The sequence below is a fragment of the Danio rerio genome, chromosome 13, assembly GCF_049306965.1.
Source record: "Danio rerio strain Tuebingen ecotype United States chromosome 13, GRCz12tu, whole genome shotgun sequence".
NCBI lineage: Eukaryota > Metazoa > Chordata > Actinopteri > Cypriniformes > Danionidae > Danio > Danio rerio.
In genome coordinates, this window is record NC_133188.1 from 33,281,579 (window position 1) to 33,295,312 (window position 13,734).

Sequence of the window (13,734 nt, forward strand, 5' to 3'; positions counted from 1 at the left end):
TTTGTTTTAAAAGTTTTTATTACATAAAAATTACATTAAAAATTAAATTACATAAATAACATAAATTACATACATTTTCTCTGCATTAGATACATTATGAGGTCTGTTTTTGTGTTGTTGTTTATTTGTATGCGTGTGTGTGTGTGTGTGGTTTAAACAAGTTGAATAAAAATCCCCAATAAAAATGCTCTGTTATCCAAAACAGAGTCCGCCCCCTATCACTGACCCAATCTGTCTTTCTCTCTTCCTCTCTCACTCACTGTCTCTCTTTCTCCTTGACTTTTGCTCTACCTCTGTCTCTCTCTCTCTTCAGGCCCACATTAATGTACCTGTTTACCTGATGGGTGGTCCTGAGCTGGGCTCAAATAAAGCCCCTTTCCCTGCAGATCTAAGTGTAGAGTAGCTGCTAATCCGATTTCAGGAAACAAGCAAGCCGCCCTCCAGCTTCCCAGCTCATTCCTACACCACCAGGGGGAGGAGGTTCGTCATTCAGCAAACGTCCCGCGCCAGACTTCAGGACCACCTAACCTGTGGCTTTTATTGCCGACCCCGTAATGAGGAGGGGAATATTACCTTTTCACTGCCTGTGCTTTCTTAACTACGCTCTGCCCTCGTGGGGACATTACAGTGGCCAAATATAAAGCCGGGTTTCATGGAGCCTGGGCTTATCTGGCCGCAGAAAGTATGTGAGACATGCCAGCGAACAAAGGCCCGTCTCTCTGCCAGCAAGCAGGGTGAGGGGATCTCTTTCAGTGGCCACAGATTGCCCTGTGTTCCCTTAATTGACAGACCCTGGCTGACTGGGACAGAAATGACATGCAGCTGCCCCTGGATCGGCCTGCGCAGGTAAGACCACCTTTCAGCAGGGAAATTGTCTCCAATACACTATATTCTGCAGGGGGGTCCTCAAGTCTTGAATTTAGAAAAAAAATGCATGGAAAAAAAAAAGTGGGGCGGGGGGACAAAAGTTAGTAATTATCATAAAGTAAAAATACATTAGTGGATGATGGATTGAATAAAAAGTTTGGGGGTGTTATTGATTAACAGTTAAAAAATAAATAAATAAATAAATAAAGCAAAACATTTCTAATCATAATCAACAACAATGTAATTTCTTAAAATGAATACAAAAATAAAAAACTTTTTTTTAAATAAAAATTATAATAAATAAAAATATTATAACAATAATAACTATAATAATTCATGACTAATCAAAAACAACTAATAAAATATAGAAATAAAATCAAAGCTAATGCGTAAAAATAAAATAAAACAAATAATTTAATTAAAAAATTAAAAATTAAATAAAAAATAAATTGAAATAATAAAAATCTAATTGAATCAAATCAAATAAAAAATTAAATATGAAATAAATGAATTTTTAAAAATGTAATTAATTAAATAATAAAATAAAATAACATAAAATATAAACTAAAATAAAATAGAATAAAAATGAAAGGAAATAATAGTATAAAATAAAATAAAAAATTAAATAAAAAATGAAATGAAATGAAAATATTAAAATAAAATAAAAAGGAAATTAAATGAAATAAAAATACAAATAAAATAAAAAATGAAATAATAAAATAAAATATAAAATGTAATTAAATTAAATGAAATAATAAAATAAAATAACATAAAATACAAAATAAAATAAAATAAAAAAATAAAATGAAAAAATATTAAATTAAATAAAATAAAATAATCAAATTAAATAAAATTAAAAAATAATTAAATTAATTAATTAAATAAAATATAATCTGCACAATATGATAAACAACAGAGGAACATAAAATTTATTTAAATTTTAATGAAAACTATATATGAATAAATACATGATTGCTACAGGAAGACCATGTCTCTATAAAAATTAGGGGAAGAGCTGAAAAAAAATTGTTCTTCCTCATCCTATTAATAGTCTTCTTTTTGAGAAGCTCAGATCCAGACTCTCTGTCCTCCAGGCTTCAGTGAGTCTGCCCAGTTTGGGGAAAGCATGGCCTCAACTGGCCAAACATAGGCAATGCAGTTCCTTAAACACTGCCCTCTAAAACGCTTTAATTTACACCAACCTATTCACCACCAACACATTATCAGTCCAAGTTTTCACCATGATCTATTTACAAAAAAAAACAAAAAACAATTATGTCAAAATATATTTGCATATCTAAATTAAAAACTATTGCCATAACATCATTATTAAATTATACAATCATGTCAGTATCCATAGAAAAGTTCAATAAAATTTTTTCAACCCAATTTTGATACAACTATATGGACAAACCTGTTCCATTTTCAATTCCATTTTTAATCAGTAATTTATAATAGTCCATATATGACCCCAAATTAGGTTAAAACAACATTTCAGTCAACTAATATACTGAACTGTTTCCATTTCTGCTCCTGGTGCATTACAGGCTGCAGAATAATACCTCTCCAGTGTGCACTAAGCAGTGAAGAGCAGCTCGCGTGTGTTTCTACATGTGCTCAATGACATACAGTACACAGGACAGCATGAGAAGATGAGAGTGTCAACGCTGATCCCTGATGTACTGTCAGATGTCAACAGACCCCAGGGGCGTCTCTTTCTGCTGGGAATACAGTCAACATACGGCATCTGTCGCTGACGCTCCAAACGCACAGCCTGAGCCACACCACACCAAAACACACGTTTAACAAGCATTTCAGGCCACCCTGGGTTTAGGATCCAAAGATTTCAGATCATTTCATGTTCTAACCATTATAACTCTTGATTTCTATTTGTTTTTACATTTCTGATGTTATTTAAAATCATAAAAATGCAGTCTAGTTGTCTATTTAGTTGTCTTGGACTTCAGTTCTGTTAAGTTAAGGTTGTTTCTGTTATACTCATTTTCTGTGAATGTTATTGGTTCACTGTAAAAAATAATGACACAAAGTCAATACAACAAATATTTGTATGTTGCTTAAACTTAATTTAAGAAGTTAATCAGGGTTCAATGATTTCTTTAAGTTATACAAAGTTTAACTTAATATTTTTACTCAGTTTGATTGATGTAAGTTGAGATGACCAAAAAAAGTTCATTTGATTAAACAAAAATATTAAATGCAGCAGTAATTTCTATTTTACAGCGTGATTAATTTTTTTTTTTTTTTTGCTGTAGCTGCTGCGTAAACATATGAACACAAAAAACAGGATTCAAATGTTTTGGTTCAGTAAAAAAAAATTTAGTAAAAAAAATACAAATTTTATTTGAGTAAAAACAAAGTAAACTGTTTAAAATGACAGTTAGATAATGCATTACCAATGTGTTAACTACTGGAAGTAATTTTACAGTATTTGATTAACCTTTGCTAACATGAGTTTTTAAAGCATTAATTATTTCATTATATATTTATAAATAAACAAATGTGTACTATATAAAAAGGTTGATTTTGTTGAAAAGGTTAAGTTTTCTCAAATATAATATTAAAGCATAATGTGTACACTTTTATTTATTTATTCATTATTATTATTATTAATGGGCTGCACAGTGACGCAGTGGGTAGCTCGTTCACCTGACAGCAAGAAGGTCGCTGGTTTGAGCCTCGACTGGGTCATTTGGCATTTCTGTGTGGAGTTTGCATGTTCTCCCCGTGTTTGCATGGGTTTCTTCCGGGTGCTTCAGTTTCCCCCACAAGTCCAAAGACATGCACTATAGGTGAATTGAGCCAGCTAAATTGACTGTAGTGTATGTGTGTGAATGAATGTGTATGGATATTTCCCAGTTATGGGTTGCAGCTGGAAGGGCATCCACTGCGAAAAACATATGCTGGATAAGTTGGCAGTTCATTTCTCTGTGGTGACCCCAAATTAATAAAAGGGACTAAGCCAAAAATAAAATAATAATAATAATAATTATTATTATTATTATTATTATTACTATTATTATCATTATTATTATTATTATTCACAATAACTAACAATGGTCAAATAAATAAATATTTTTGTCAATTAATTATTAAAATCATAAACTCTTTTTTGAGGCGACAAGGTGGCTCAGCGGTTAGCACTGTTGCCTCACAGAAGTAGGTCGCTGGTTCGAGTCCTGGCTGGGTCAGTTGGCTTTTTGAGGTGGAACTTGCATGTTCTCCCTGTGTTGGAGTGGGTTTCGTCTGGGTGCTCCGGTTTCCCTCACAGTCCAAAGACATGCGGTATAGGTGAATTGAATAAACTAAATTGGCCATAGTGTATGTATGAGTGTTTGGATGTTTCCCAGTACTGGATTGCAGCTGGAAGGGCATCGGCTTTGTAAAACATATGCTGGATAAGTTGGCGATTCATTCCTCTGTGGCAACCCCTGATGAATAAAAGGACAAAAGATCTAACACAAAGTCAATATTTTTTTTTAAATAAATTATTGTTCATAACATGCATCTAAAGACTCACAAAAAGATCTTAACATGAGAAACACCATTCATTCATTCATTCATTTTCTTTTCGGCTTTGTCCATTTATTAATCTGGGGTCGCCACAGCGGAATGAACCAACTTATCCAGCATATGTTTTACGCAGCGGATGCCCTTCCAGCTGCAACCCATCACTGGAAAATGTGAAACACCAATTCGGCACAATAAAAAAGTGACAATCTACATCAGTTTAAATAAAAGGAAACAAATCAATTCAAAACCAATCAACAAAACTGTTCTTCGAATTAAAACAAGCCTGTAGACCGAGTAAACCAAGACCAGTAACTTCAAAGGTGTGCATCTCTTGTTTAAGTGGCCCAGTTAAATGTAAAGAGACTCAACAAACAGCAGAATTAAAGGAAGAGAGAGAGAGAGAGAGAGAGAGAGAGAGAAGGCTCTGTCTCAGTGTCACCTGAGGAGTCCAGAAAAGGCTCTTTGACTGCTGTGTTTGATGGCCATCACTCGTGCTGCTCAGCGATGACCTTGATCCCACACTTACTGACTAACAGACGCTTTACAAACACAGGTAAAGAACACATGGCTTTGAATGTGAACGACCCACTTTCTGTGGGACAGGACGTCTGCACCACAGTCGTCTTTACCTGCGTCTGGAAACAACAAAATCTTGATAAACACTCTGTACATCAATGATTAACCTTTTTACACAGTCCTCAGAAAAAAAAAAAAAAAACGGATTGTGAGGTGGAGTGTGTCGTTGTTATTGTTTGTGTACTCTTTGGATACTTTGTATTGCAATGTCTGCACTGCGTCATTATGTAAAATGATCTTTTTGGTGTAAATAAAATAAATAAATAAAGGATCTTTAAAAATATATTTTACATTTTTAAGTTAACAACCTAATTTTGAGTAAAATGTACTTCTGTTATTTTCATATTAGTAACAACCCAAATATTCTATTTTAAATTAACTAGTGCTAATTTTTTTATTGATAACTAGCTGAAATATAAACAGTTTTTTTTGTTTGTTTCAGTGAGTGATTATTTGTGATATGATTTCACATTACAGTTTTTTCTCTTTTTCTAATATAAATCTTTATTTTAATATATTAATACATTCAATTAGTGTTTAATTTTTGGGTAAAACACATGGTTTTCATTACATGGTTTTAATTAACTTAAATAAATGTTAATATAACAATTGCTAGTATCATCACACAATGTAGACTATTCATTCGGCATTATTTTTTATTTAACAAAGCATGTATTTTCAGTCAATTCTATTTCAATTAGTGTTCTTTTATTAATGTTTTAATAATAATAATTTCTTAAACTAATAGTGCTACACTGCATACAAACAAGGTTTATAGCTGTGGATTTAATTTTTTCAACTTTAATAACTGCAAAAACCTGAACTACACTACCAGTCAAAATTTTGGGTCAGTTTTGTTTTTAAGATTATCAAGATTTTTTTAAGATTATTTATTTAAAAATTATTTGGTTAATCAAGGCAGCATTTATTAAATGTAAAAATAAATTAATTTTTAAATATTTACAAAACATTGTAATAAATGATTATTTTAAATGAGATTACTCCAGTCATTATTGATTATATTACTATTACCATTAATAATAATAATATTAATAATAATAATTATTATTATTATTATTATTATTATTATTATTATTATTATAATAGTAATACATTTTAGAGTGATTTCTCAAGGATCATGTGACTCTGAAGACTGGAGTAATAAAGCTAAAATGCATCTTTAAAATCACTGGAATAAATAATTACATTAAATTATAAAATACTTTTGAACGGTAATGTTATAGTGCAATAATATTTCACAATTTTCCAATTTGTGCTGTATTTTTGATGAAATAAATGCAGCCTTGGTGAGCGGAAAAAGATTATTTTTAAACATTTAAAAACCGTGTTCACCCCAAAACTGCTGGTAGTGTATATTATCACCTGGTTATAGCTTGCTAAATGTAGTAATAAGATATAAACATAGTATATTATTTTAAATTGTGAAATACACTTTGCAAACACATTTTAGTTGTCTATTTCTTATTCTGTGTGTTATAAAAAAAAGGTCAAGATTGCACCATGACCAAGACTTCAGCTCTTGATATCGTCTGTCTGCTTTAAAACAATTTGTTTTGTTAGTGTTTGCTGGTCAGGCTGAGATCTGGTATAAATGACCTCTCCAGCGGCTCCTGTGAAACACTCAAAGAAGCGAGACTCGTCTCAAGCACATAAAATGTTATTGCGTGCTCACTGGAGCTCTAACAGGCCACCAACAATAGCCATGATCACTAAAGAGCTCTTTGGCTCCAGTGGGGAACTAATGAAACTAAAAGAAAACAGCACTAATACTGGCGCTGCTCCCCCAAATGGCCTTGACAATTAAGAGTCGTCTTTACTCAGAAATACCCAGGGTAAATGACTCTGCGGGATTTTAGACAGCAGATGACGAAGATGCAGATCAAATGACATTTTTACACTCTTGAAATATAACTTCCAACACAGACCTGTTTAGAGAACAGAAATAAAATAGGCTTGCAAATTAAATAGTGAAGAAAATATATACCGTTTATACAACAGTTCGATTACATAATCGTGTACATAAAAAAATAAAAATTAAACACAGTGAGTCAAAAACACTTTTGTATGAGGAACTACTTTTTTCCGCCGTTTGTTTACACCTGCAGCTTACCATCAAAACAGCAGAAACCATTACTTCACAACCGTCACTTTAGAGCTAGTGTTTGAATGATTCTCTAGCGTAATATCTAAAATGATGACAAAACAGGTGATTTTGCTGACATTTTAAGATTATAAGGCTGAATGCTATGAAATGCCATCAGTCTACAGAGATATCTCAGTATTTCTCTGTTGCAATCGGGATATCACAATAATTCACCCCGAAAAATCTTAAGCATCGCAAACACTACCAGATTACTGCCAACCAAAAAGTAACTCAGAGTTATACAAAGAGTTGCCAACACAAAATAGATACATTCCTAACATGTGAGTCCCATCTAACATGCAATACACTACAATTGCTATGGTATAAATACAGCACTACAACATACAAAAAACAGAGATCGACCAGTATAATAATGATTTGGTCAGCTGTAGTTTAAAATTGCACTGGGTTTTTTCCTCCACTTAGGGCTTACTATGCGGTCTCTGTCTCCATCTTGTGGATGTCGCTGTATATTAAAAAGGCACTTAAAATAGGTACTGTCCTAATAAATAAATTTGCAATCTAAACAACTACATTCTCACCTAAAAAAGCCTCAAATGTGTTATGTTGTCCAACATTGCAATATTTGTCAAACTGTAGTGAATATATTGATGTACTGTCACTCTATATTGGGGGAGTAATACAGAAGGGTGAGGAGGCTGTATATGAGTTCTGAAATTGCTGAATATCGCACGACTATCAGCCAATCAGATTTGAGAATCAGACAGAACTGTTGTATAAATTTTAATATACAAGTCTTCTTAAATAGTTGAAAGATAAATATTGACAAATATTGTGAATACCAAAATTTTAACAAATATGTATCTTGTAAATTTCAAAACTTACCGATATTGCTATACTTTTGAACCCCACAATGTGAGAAAATTAAGGCACACATATATTACACAATCCATATAATAAAGTATTAATAATAATAATATATAAGTTAGATTCACTGTGCAAATTTCACACACATGCTTAAAACACAGCACGTGTTTCCTACCAAATTCACTCTAAGTTTTGTGAAAAGCAACACAATGACAACACACTGAATCATATGCACACATCCAAAAGCATCATTACAAACGAATTCCTCCAAGGATGGAGCAATAATACTTTTTATTATAAGTATACACGGTTACAATTCTATCTTAAAAAATAAAGTGCTGTGAATCAGCCGCAGTATATGTTATAAGTGTATGACTTCTACAACACACTGAAGGGTTGCAGAGCTTTATTGCTATGTTCATCGCTGTAAATGCTGGCCGCTGATTAACTTTCGGCCCAGAGGTGAATATTACATGCTCACTTAACACCTGAGATAAGTCTTCTTCTGCACTGGGTGCTTTGGCAAAACAAAACTACACCTCAGACAAGCATATCTGACATCACAACAGATAAACTTGTGCATTCAAGCAGTGCATATGTGTGACTCACATACAGATTCGCATGTCGAATTATATGTAACTGCAATTAGAGCTTTCAAGTTGTATTTAAATTCAAATGTATTCCCTTTTTTTTGTAGAAAATAATACTTTTATTCAGGAAGTATGCATTCAATTGGTCAAGGGGAATATTAAAATGTTTTAAGGCCATTACAGATTTCAATCACAAATAAATGAGGCTGTATAGAACAGTCCTGTCCTTTTTACAGTTCTGTTTAACATGTTAATGTTATTTTACACAATGATAATATTTTGGATCAAATAAATGAAATCTGGCAACTAAAGAATTTGGTCACATTTTACAGTAGGGTTTGATTTGTTAAATTAGTGAACAACTGAATTATGAACAATAATTCTACAGACCTCATTAATCCTATAGATCATTTATAAATTAGTCCAAACACTAGTTTATACAAGGTCAAATAACGTGAACAAACAACAAAAAATAATGAAACATATTAATTATATAGTTAACTGATCTAATGTTAACAAATCGTCACCTACCTTAGAAATATAAGGTTCTATCTGACATTTTTGTAAAAATTGAGTTATTGACATATTCTTCTTAAATGACAACTTATTTACATTATGGGATTTTTTTTTATAAGTTGTTAAGATTTTAAGACTTTTTATTTAAAAACATGTTACCCACATACTGTTAGCCATATGGAATACAAAAACTTTAAAGCTCAATATCTCAAAATCATTCTGAACGCACATAGAACCTTATAATTACAAGGTGACAAAATGTTTATTGCAAAATTATTCTAACAAATCAGAAAAAGTAAAAGTATGTGATTTGCCAAATAATTATTCAAATTACAACCGATCAATATTTTCTAGAAAAAAATTTTTTTTAAATATAATACCTACAGTAGATAATGAAGCTAGACTGAATAATTTAAGATGAAAGATAATTTCTACTCTTATTTTGATACAATTAACTTTTGGTTGAAAACCTACATTTATGTACACCTACAGATTAACATCCTTTTATTTCTCTATAAAAGCATCTTTACATGTTTTAAAATGAAACATCAAATTAAAAGTGAAAGCTATTCTTAAATTCTTGTGTTCGTGGCTGCATACAGACTTCATAATTACGAAAATAATGGTGCTTTAAAAATATTGTTACACAAAATTATTACAAAACAATAATAACTATATACAGTTGAAGTCAGAATTATTAAACCACCTGAATTATTTGAACAATTATTCAACTGTATGTGTGTGTATGAAATTAAATTAAATTAAACAAATAAGACATTCTCTAGAAAAAAATATCATCAGACATACTGTAAAAATGTTCTTGCTCTGTTAAACATCATTTGGGAAATATTTAAAAAAGAAAAAAATCGAAGGGCGTTTAATAATTCTAATAATTTTTTTAACTTTGTGTGTGTCTGTGTGTGTGTATATATATATATATATATATATATAAACAAATTAATCTAATCACTAACCCAAACTACATTGTCCACCCTACACATAATAAACAACCTCTTTGATTGTCAACATTGCTCAAATATTTTGAAATGGACACAATCTTAAGTCTTCCATTTAAGTCATTTAACTCCAGCGCAAACGAGAGCGACAATCACTTCTCCTCCGGTGCGAGCTGAATGCACTGGAACTTGGTGAATGTGGCTGAGAGGTGTTTTGTGTGTTCACAGGCAGCGGAGGACTTAACCCTGCTATAGAGGGGTGAGAATACAATAGCAAAGGCACCAGGGGTCTGAAACTATACACTTTAATAAAGTCACCAACGGCTAAATGAGGAGCTGCTATCGCACTCACGTTACCAACAACAAGGGCCGCACTATTGCCTCAAGGGGGTTTGTTTTCCACAAATATGCTAAGCTAATGCAGCCCCAAAAACACAGAAACCCGATCACAACTCAAGGCTAAGGCTGTCCGGGTTTTAGCTGGTGTAAAGGGGTTTTGTACGAGCAACACCGAGAAGCTTAGTTGTGGAACTTGAGCTAATATCTTAGTATGCTAAAATACGAAACAAAGCAAGCCGCTCGGCTCGGCTCTTAGCTCTTAGCTTTGCATCGATGGCCTTCTTGCCCTGTGTTGGCACTGGGCGGTTCGCTACCTGATGGCTATCCCCAGGCCAGTGTTTGAGCGCTAAATAAATTGTTATCTAGTGTGGTTTTTGTCATTTCTGGTTTGGTGCCAGGAACATCCCTCCCAGCCACCTGTCTTTAGATAGAGCAAACTTCGGAGAGACTCTCTTTTGGGCCTCCCATTTGGACACAGGAGAGGTCGTAACCTCCCTCTTTATTTTTCCCCAAGGCTGTTGGGCTAATGAAGTAACAACAAACTGGGCCGGCGGCTAATTTGGAGTGGCATTTCCTGGCCCCTCTTGGCCCACGGAGATGTGTTTCATTTTCTCTTATCAGTGCTTCAGTCATGTGGCTTTCCGCATGGACGCCCCTGTCTCCCCCCATCGCCGGCCTAATGGAAACTTCGTTAATGTCATTAATCTGCCGACCAGGACATGCACTAAACACACATCAGCCTGTTTGTAGCAGAAAACACCAGAGGGCTGTTTAGACCCCAGCCTCACGTGGAGAAATGACAATAGCACAATTTCATCATCTTCATTTGTTTTGCGGCAAAGACGGTTTTTGGGATTTGACAAGTTCAGAGAGAGAATGGAAAAAAGAGAGCGGAGAAGGATAAAAATGCACTCCTTTTAGTGACTCACTTAAATGGAAGATTCTTTAAAGAAAGAATTAGCTAACTTTTTTTGTCAGATGAGTCTCTAAAAAGCTGATAAACTGTTCAAAATTACCACTTAAACAGTTTAGCAGCACATTCCCTGCAGCACATGCTACAATGCAAATAATTGCATCCTAAATCCTTAAGTTTCAAGGCAATTGTTTGAATGTCACTGTAAATACAGTGAAACTATAAAAGGTAAAACATGCTATGAGGAATTCTCCTTTAAAGTGAGAGTTTACTAAAAGAAAACTGAAGTTTTGTCATAAATCACCAACACCTTCTTTGAACTTTGCAAGATTTTTTATTTGTTTTCTTATTTTAATTTAATTAACGTGTTTAGGGGGAGGGGGAATCAAAGTAGTCTCATACTGTTGCTTGCATTAAGTGAAATTTACAATAGTGAATTAATTAAATTATTATATTTAAAATACTTTCTTTTTAAATGAAACATTTACAGGGTTCAGCGCTAAAGTTTTTTTTACTGGCCCGATTGGACCAGTGGTTAAGAGTTGTACTTGCCCAGCCAAAATTTTCACTGGCCCAACCAAACAAAAAAAAAGTTAATAGCCATTTCTAAGCCACATATTTTAAATAATGTGTCAAAAATACTGTCTGTGAATCTAGAATTAATTATTTTAAAAATGTAGAAAAAAAGAGCAAAATCAGTGTTATGCAAACAAAAAGAGCAGTATGAAGCATATGCAGCTATTACAAAGTTGATAAATTGTTCAAATATTACCATTTAAACAGTTTAGCAGCAGATTGCCTCTTTGCACTAGCACTACATGTTACAATGCAAATAACTGCATCCTAAATTATTCAGTTACAAGGCAATTATTTGACTATCGCTGTGAATACAGTGACACTATAAAACGTAAAACATGTCTTGAGAAATTCTGCTTTAAAGTGACAAGTTTTTTTGATAAAATGAAGTTGTGTCATAAATCACCAACACATTCTTTTTTTTGCAAGACTTTTTTTCTTATTTTAATTTAATTAAAGTAAGTGTGTGTTTGGGGTGTGGGGTGGTCAAAGTAGTCACATGTTCTTGCTTGCATCAAGTGACATTTACAATAGTGAATTTATTGATATTTTAAATTCAAAATTATTTTTTCTTAAATAAAACATTTACAGAGTTCAAAGCTACAAATTTTGTCAAACCAAGAAAAAAGTTAATAGCTTTTTCTTAGCCACATATTTTAAATATTGTGTCAAAAAGGACATCTGTGAATCTAGAATTTAAATATTTAAAAAATGTATGAGCAAAATTCAAAGTGTTATGCAGACAAAAAGAATAGTATGAAAATGTTTTTTTGCAGTTCTAAATTATTTTAAAAGGTGCCTGACTTGCCAAACTAATGGCAAACTTTGCAAAACATCACTTTATTTTTTTATTGTGTTGTACTCACATAAACTTCTGCTACCAAAGTTAGAAAGAAACATTTTCTTTAGCCTCGTAATTTGATGTAGTTGCCATGTTGTTGTGTCTTCGTTGTACTGGTTGTTACCAGGTTATGGAAAAAAACAACATGCTCACAACAACATCCAATCACATAAGAGGAACTGAAAAGCAATATGGTGTTTATGACACCACAGAGAAGGTAGCATGTTTTTCAATTCGAAGATGCCAATTGGCAAATAAATGATCCAGTAATGATCCTGTAAACTTTGAAATAATTTGCCTTCCCATATTAGACAGGCCGCAACCCTTTCTGTTTTTAAATCTATTATTAAAACCCATTTTTACTCTTTGGCTTTTAATACCATATGAGAGTCATGTGTCTGTTGTACTTTACCTTTGTTTTAAATGGTGTATTTTTGTACAGCACTTCGGTAAGCACTTGTTGTTTTTAAAGAAGTGCTTTATAAATAAACTTTAACTTGACTTGACTGTCTCCTATCCCAAGCATCTTGCAGTCCTTATTGTCCTTATTGTTGAGCCCTGCATTTAGATGAACTACTTTAATGTTCCACTTGACTAAAAATAAAATGTTCCAATCAGAATAACACATATACAGTATGTTTATAAAATGAGACAACATTATTGCTCTGTGCTCATTAAAATACAGGCATTGTGCATAATTAGTATTTATGGACTTGAAAGGTCTTGTAATATGTAATAAAATAATTCAAATTCTAAATATCCCTAAATATCATGGTTACTTGATAAAAAAAATTAATATGACACAAAAAAAATATGACGTAAAAAAGTGCTTTATTATACTTTTATTGTATTGGTGCTTGACAAGCCCTTTTCATCTTTGACCCACATACAATAGTTTCATTCCCAAAATGTTTTCTATTGTGCTATATGGAAGAAAGCAAGAGCACATGAAGAAAGAAGTGTTGATTTTTAGGTGAACTACTCCTTTAGCTTCACTGTCTGCCCGACTCGTGCACAAAAAGAGCCTCTCCCTCCCC

At 32.7% G+C, this 13,734-nt stretch overlaps 1 long non-coding RNA gene across 1 annotated transcript; it reads left to right on the top strand.

The window, feature by feature from the left end:
• The first annotated feature begins 394 nt into the window (after positions 1-394).
• On the top strand, positions 395-5,250 carry LOC141377198 (uncharacterized). Its single transcript, XR_012389339.1, has 3 exons — positions 395-846; positions 2,415-3,635; positions 4,547-5,250. It is a non-coding gene; the product is annotated as an uncharacterized lncRNA (long non-coding RNA).
• Positions 5,251-13,734: the final 8,484 nt, after the last annotated feature.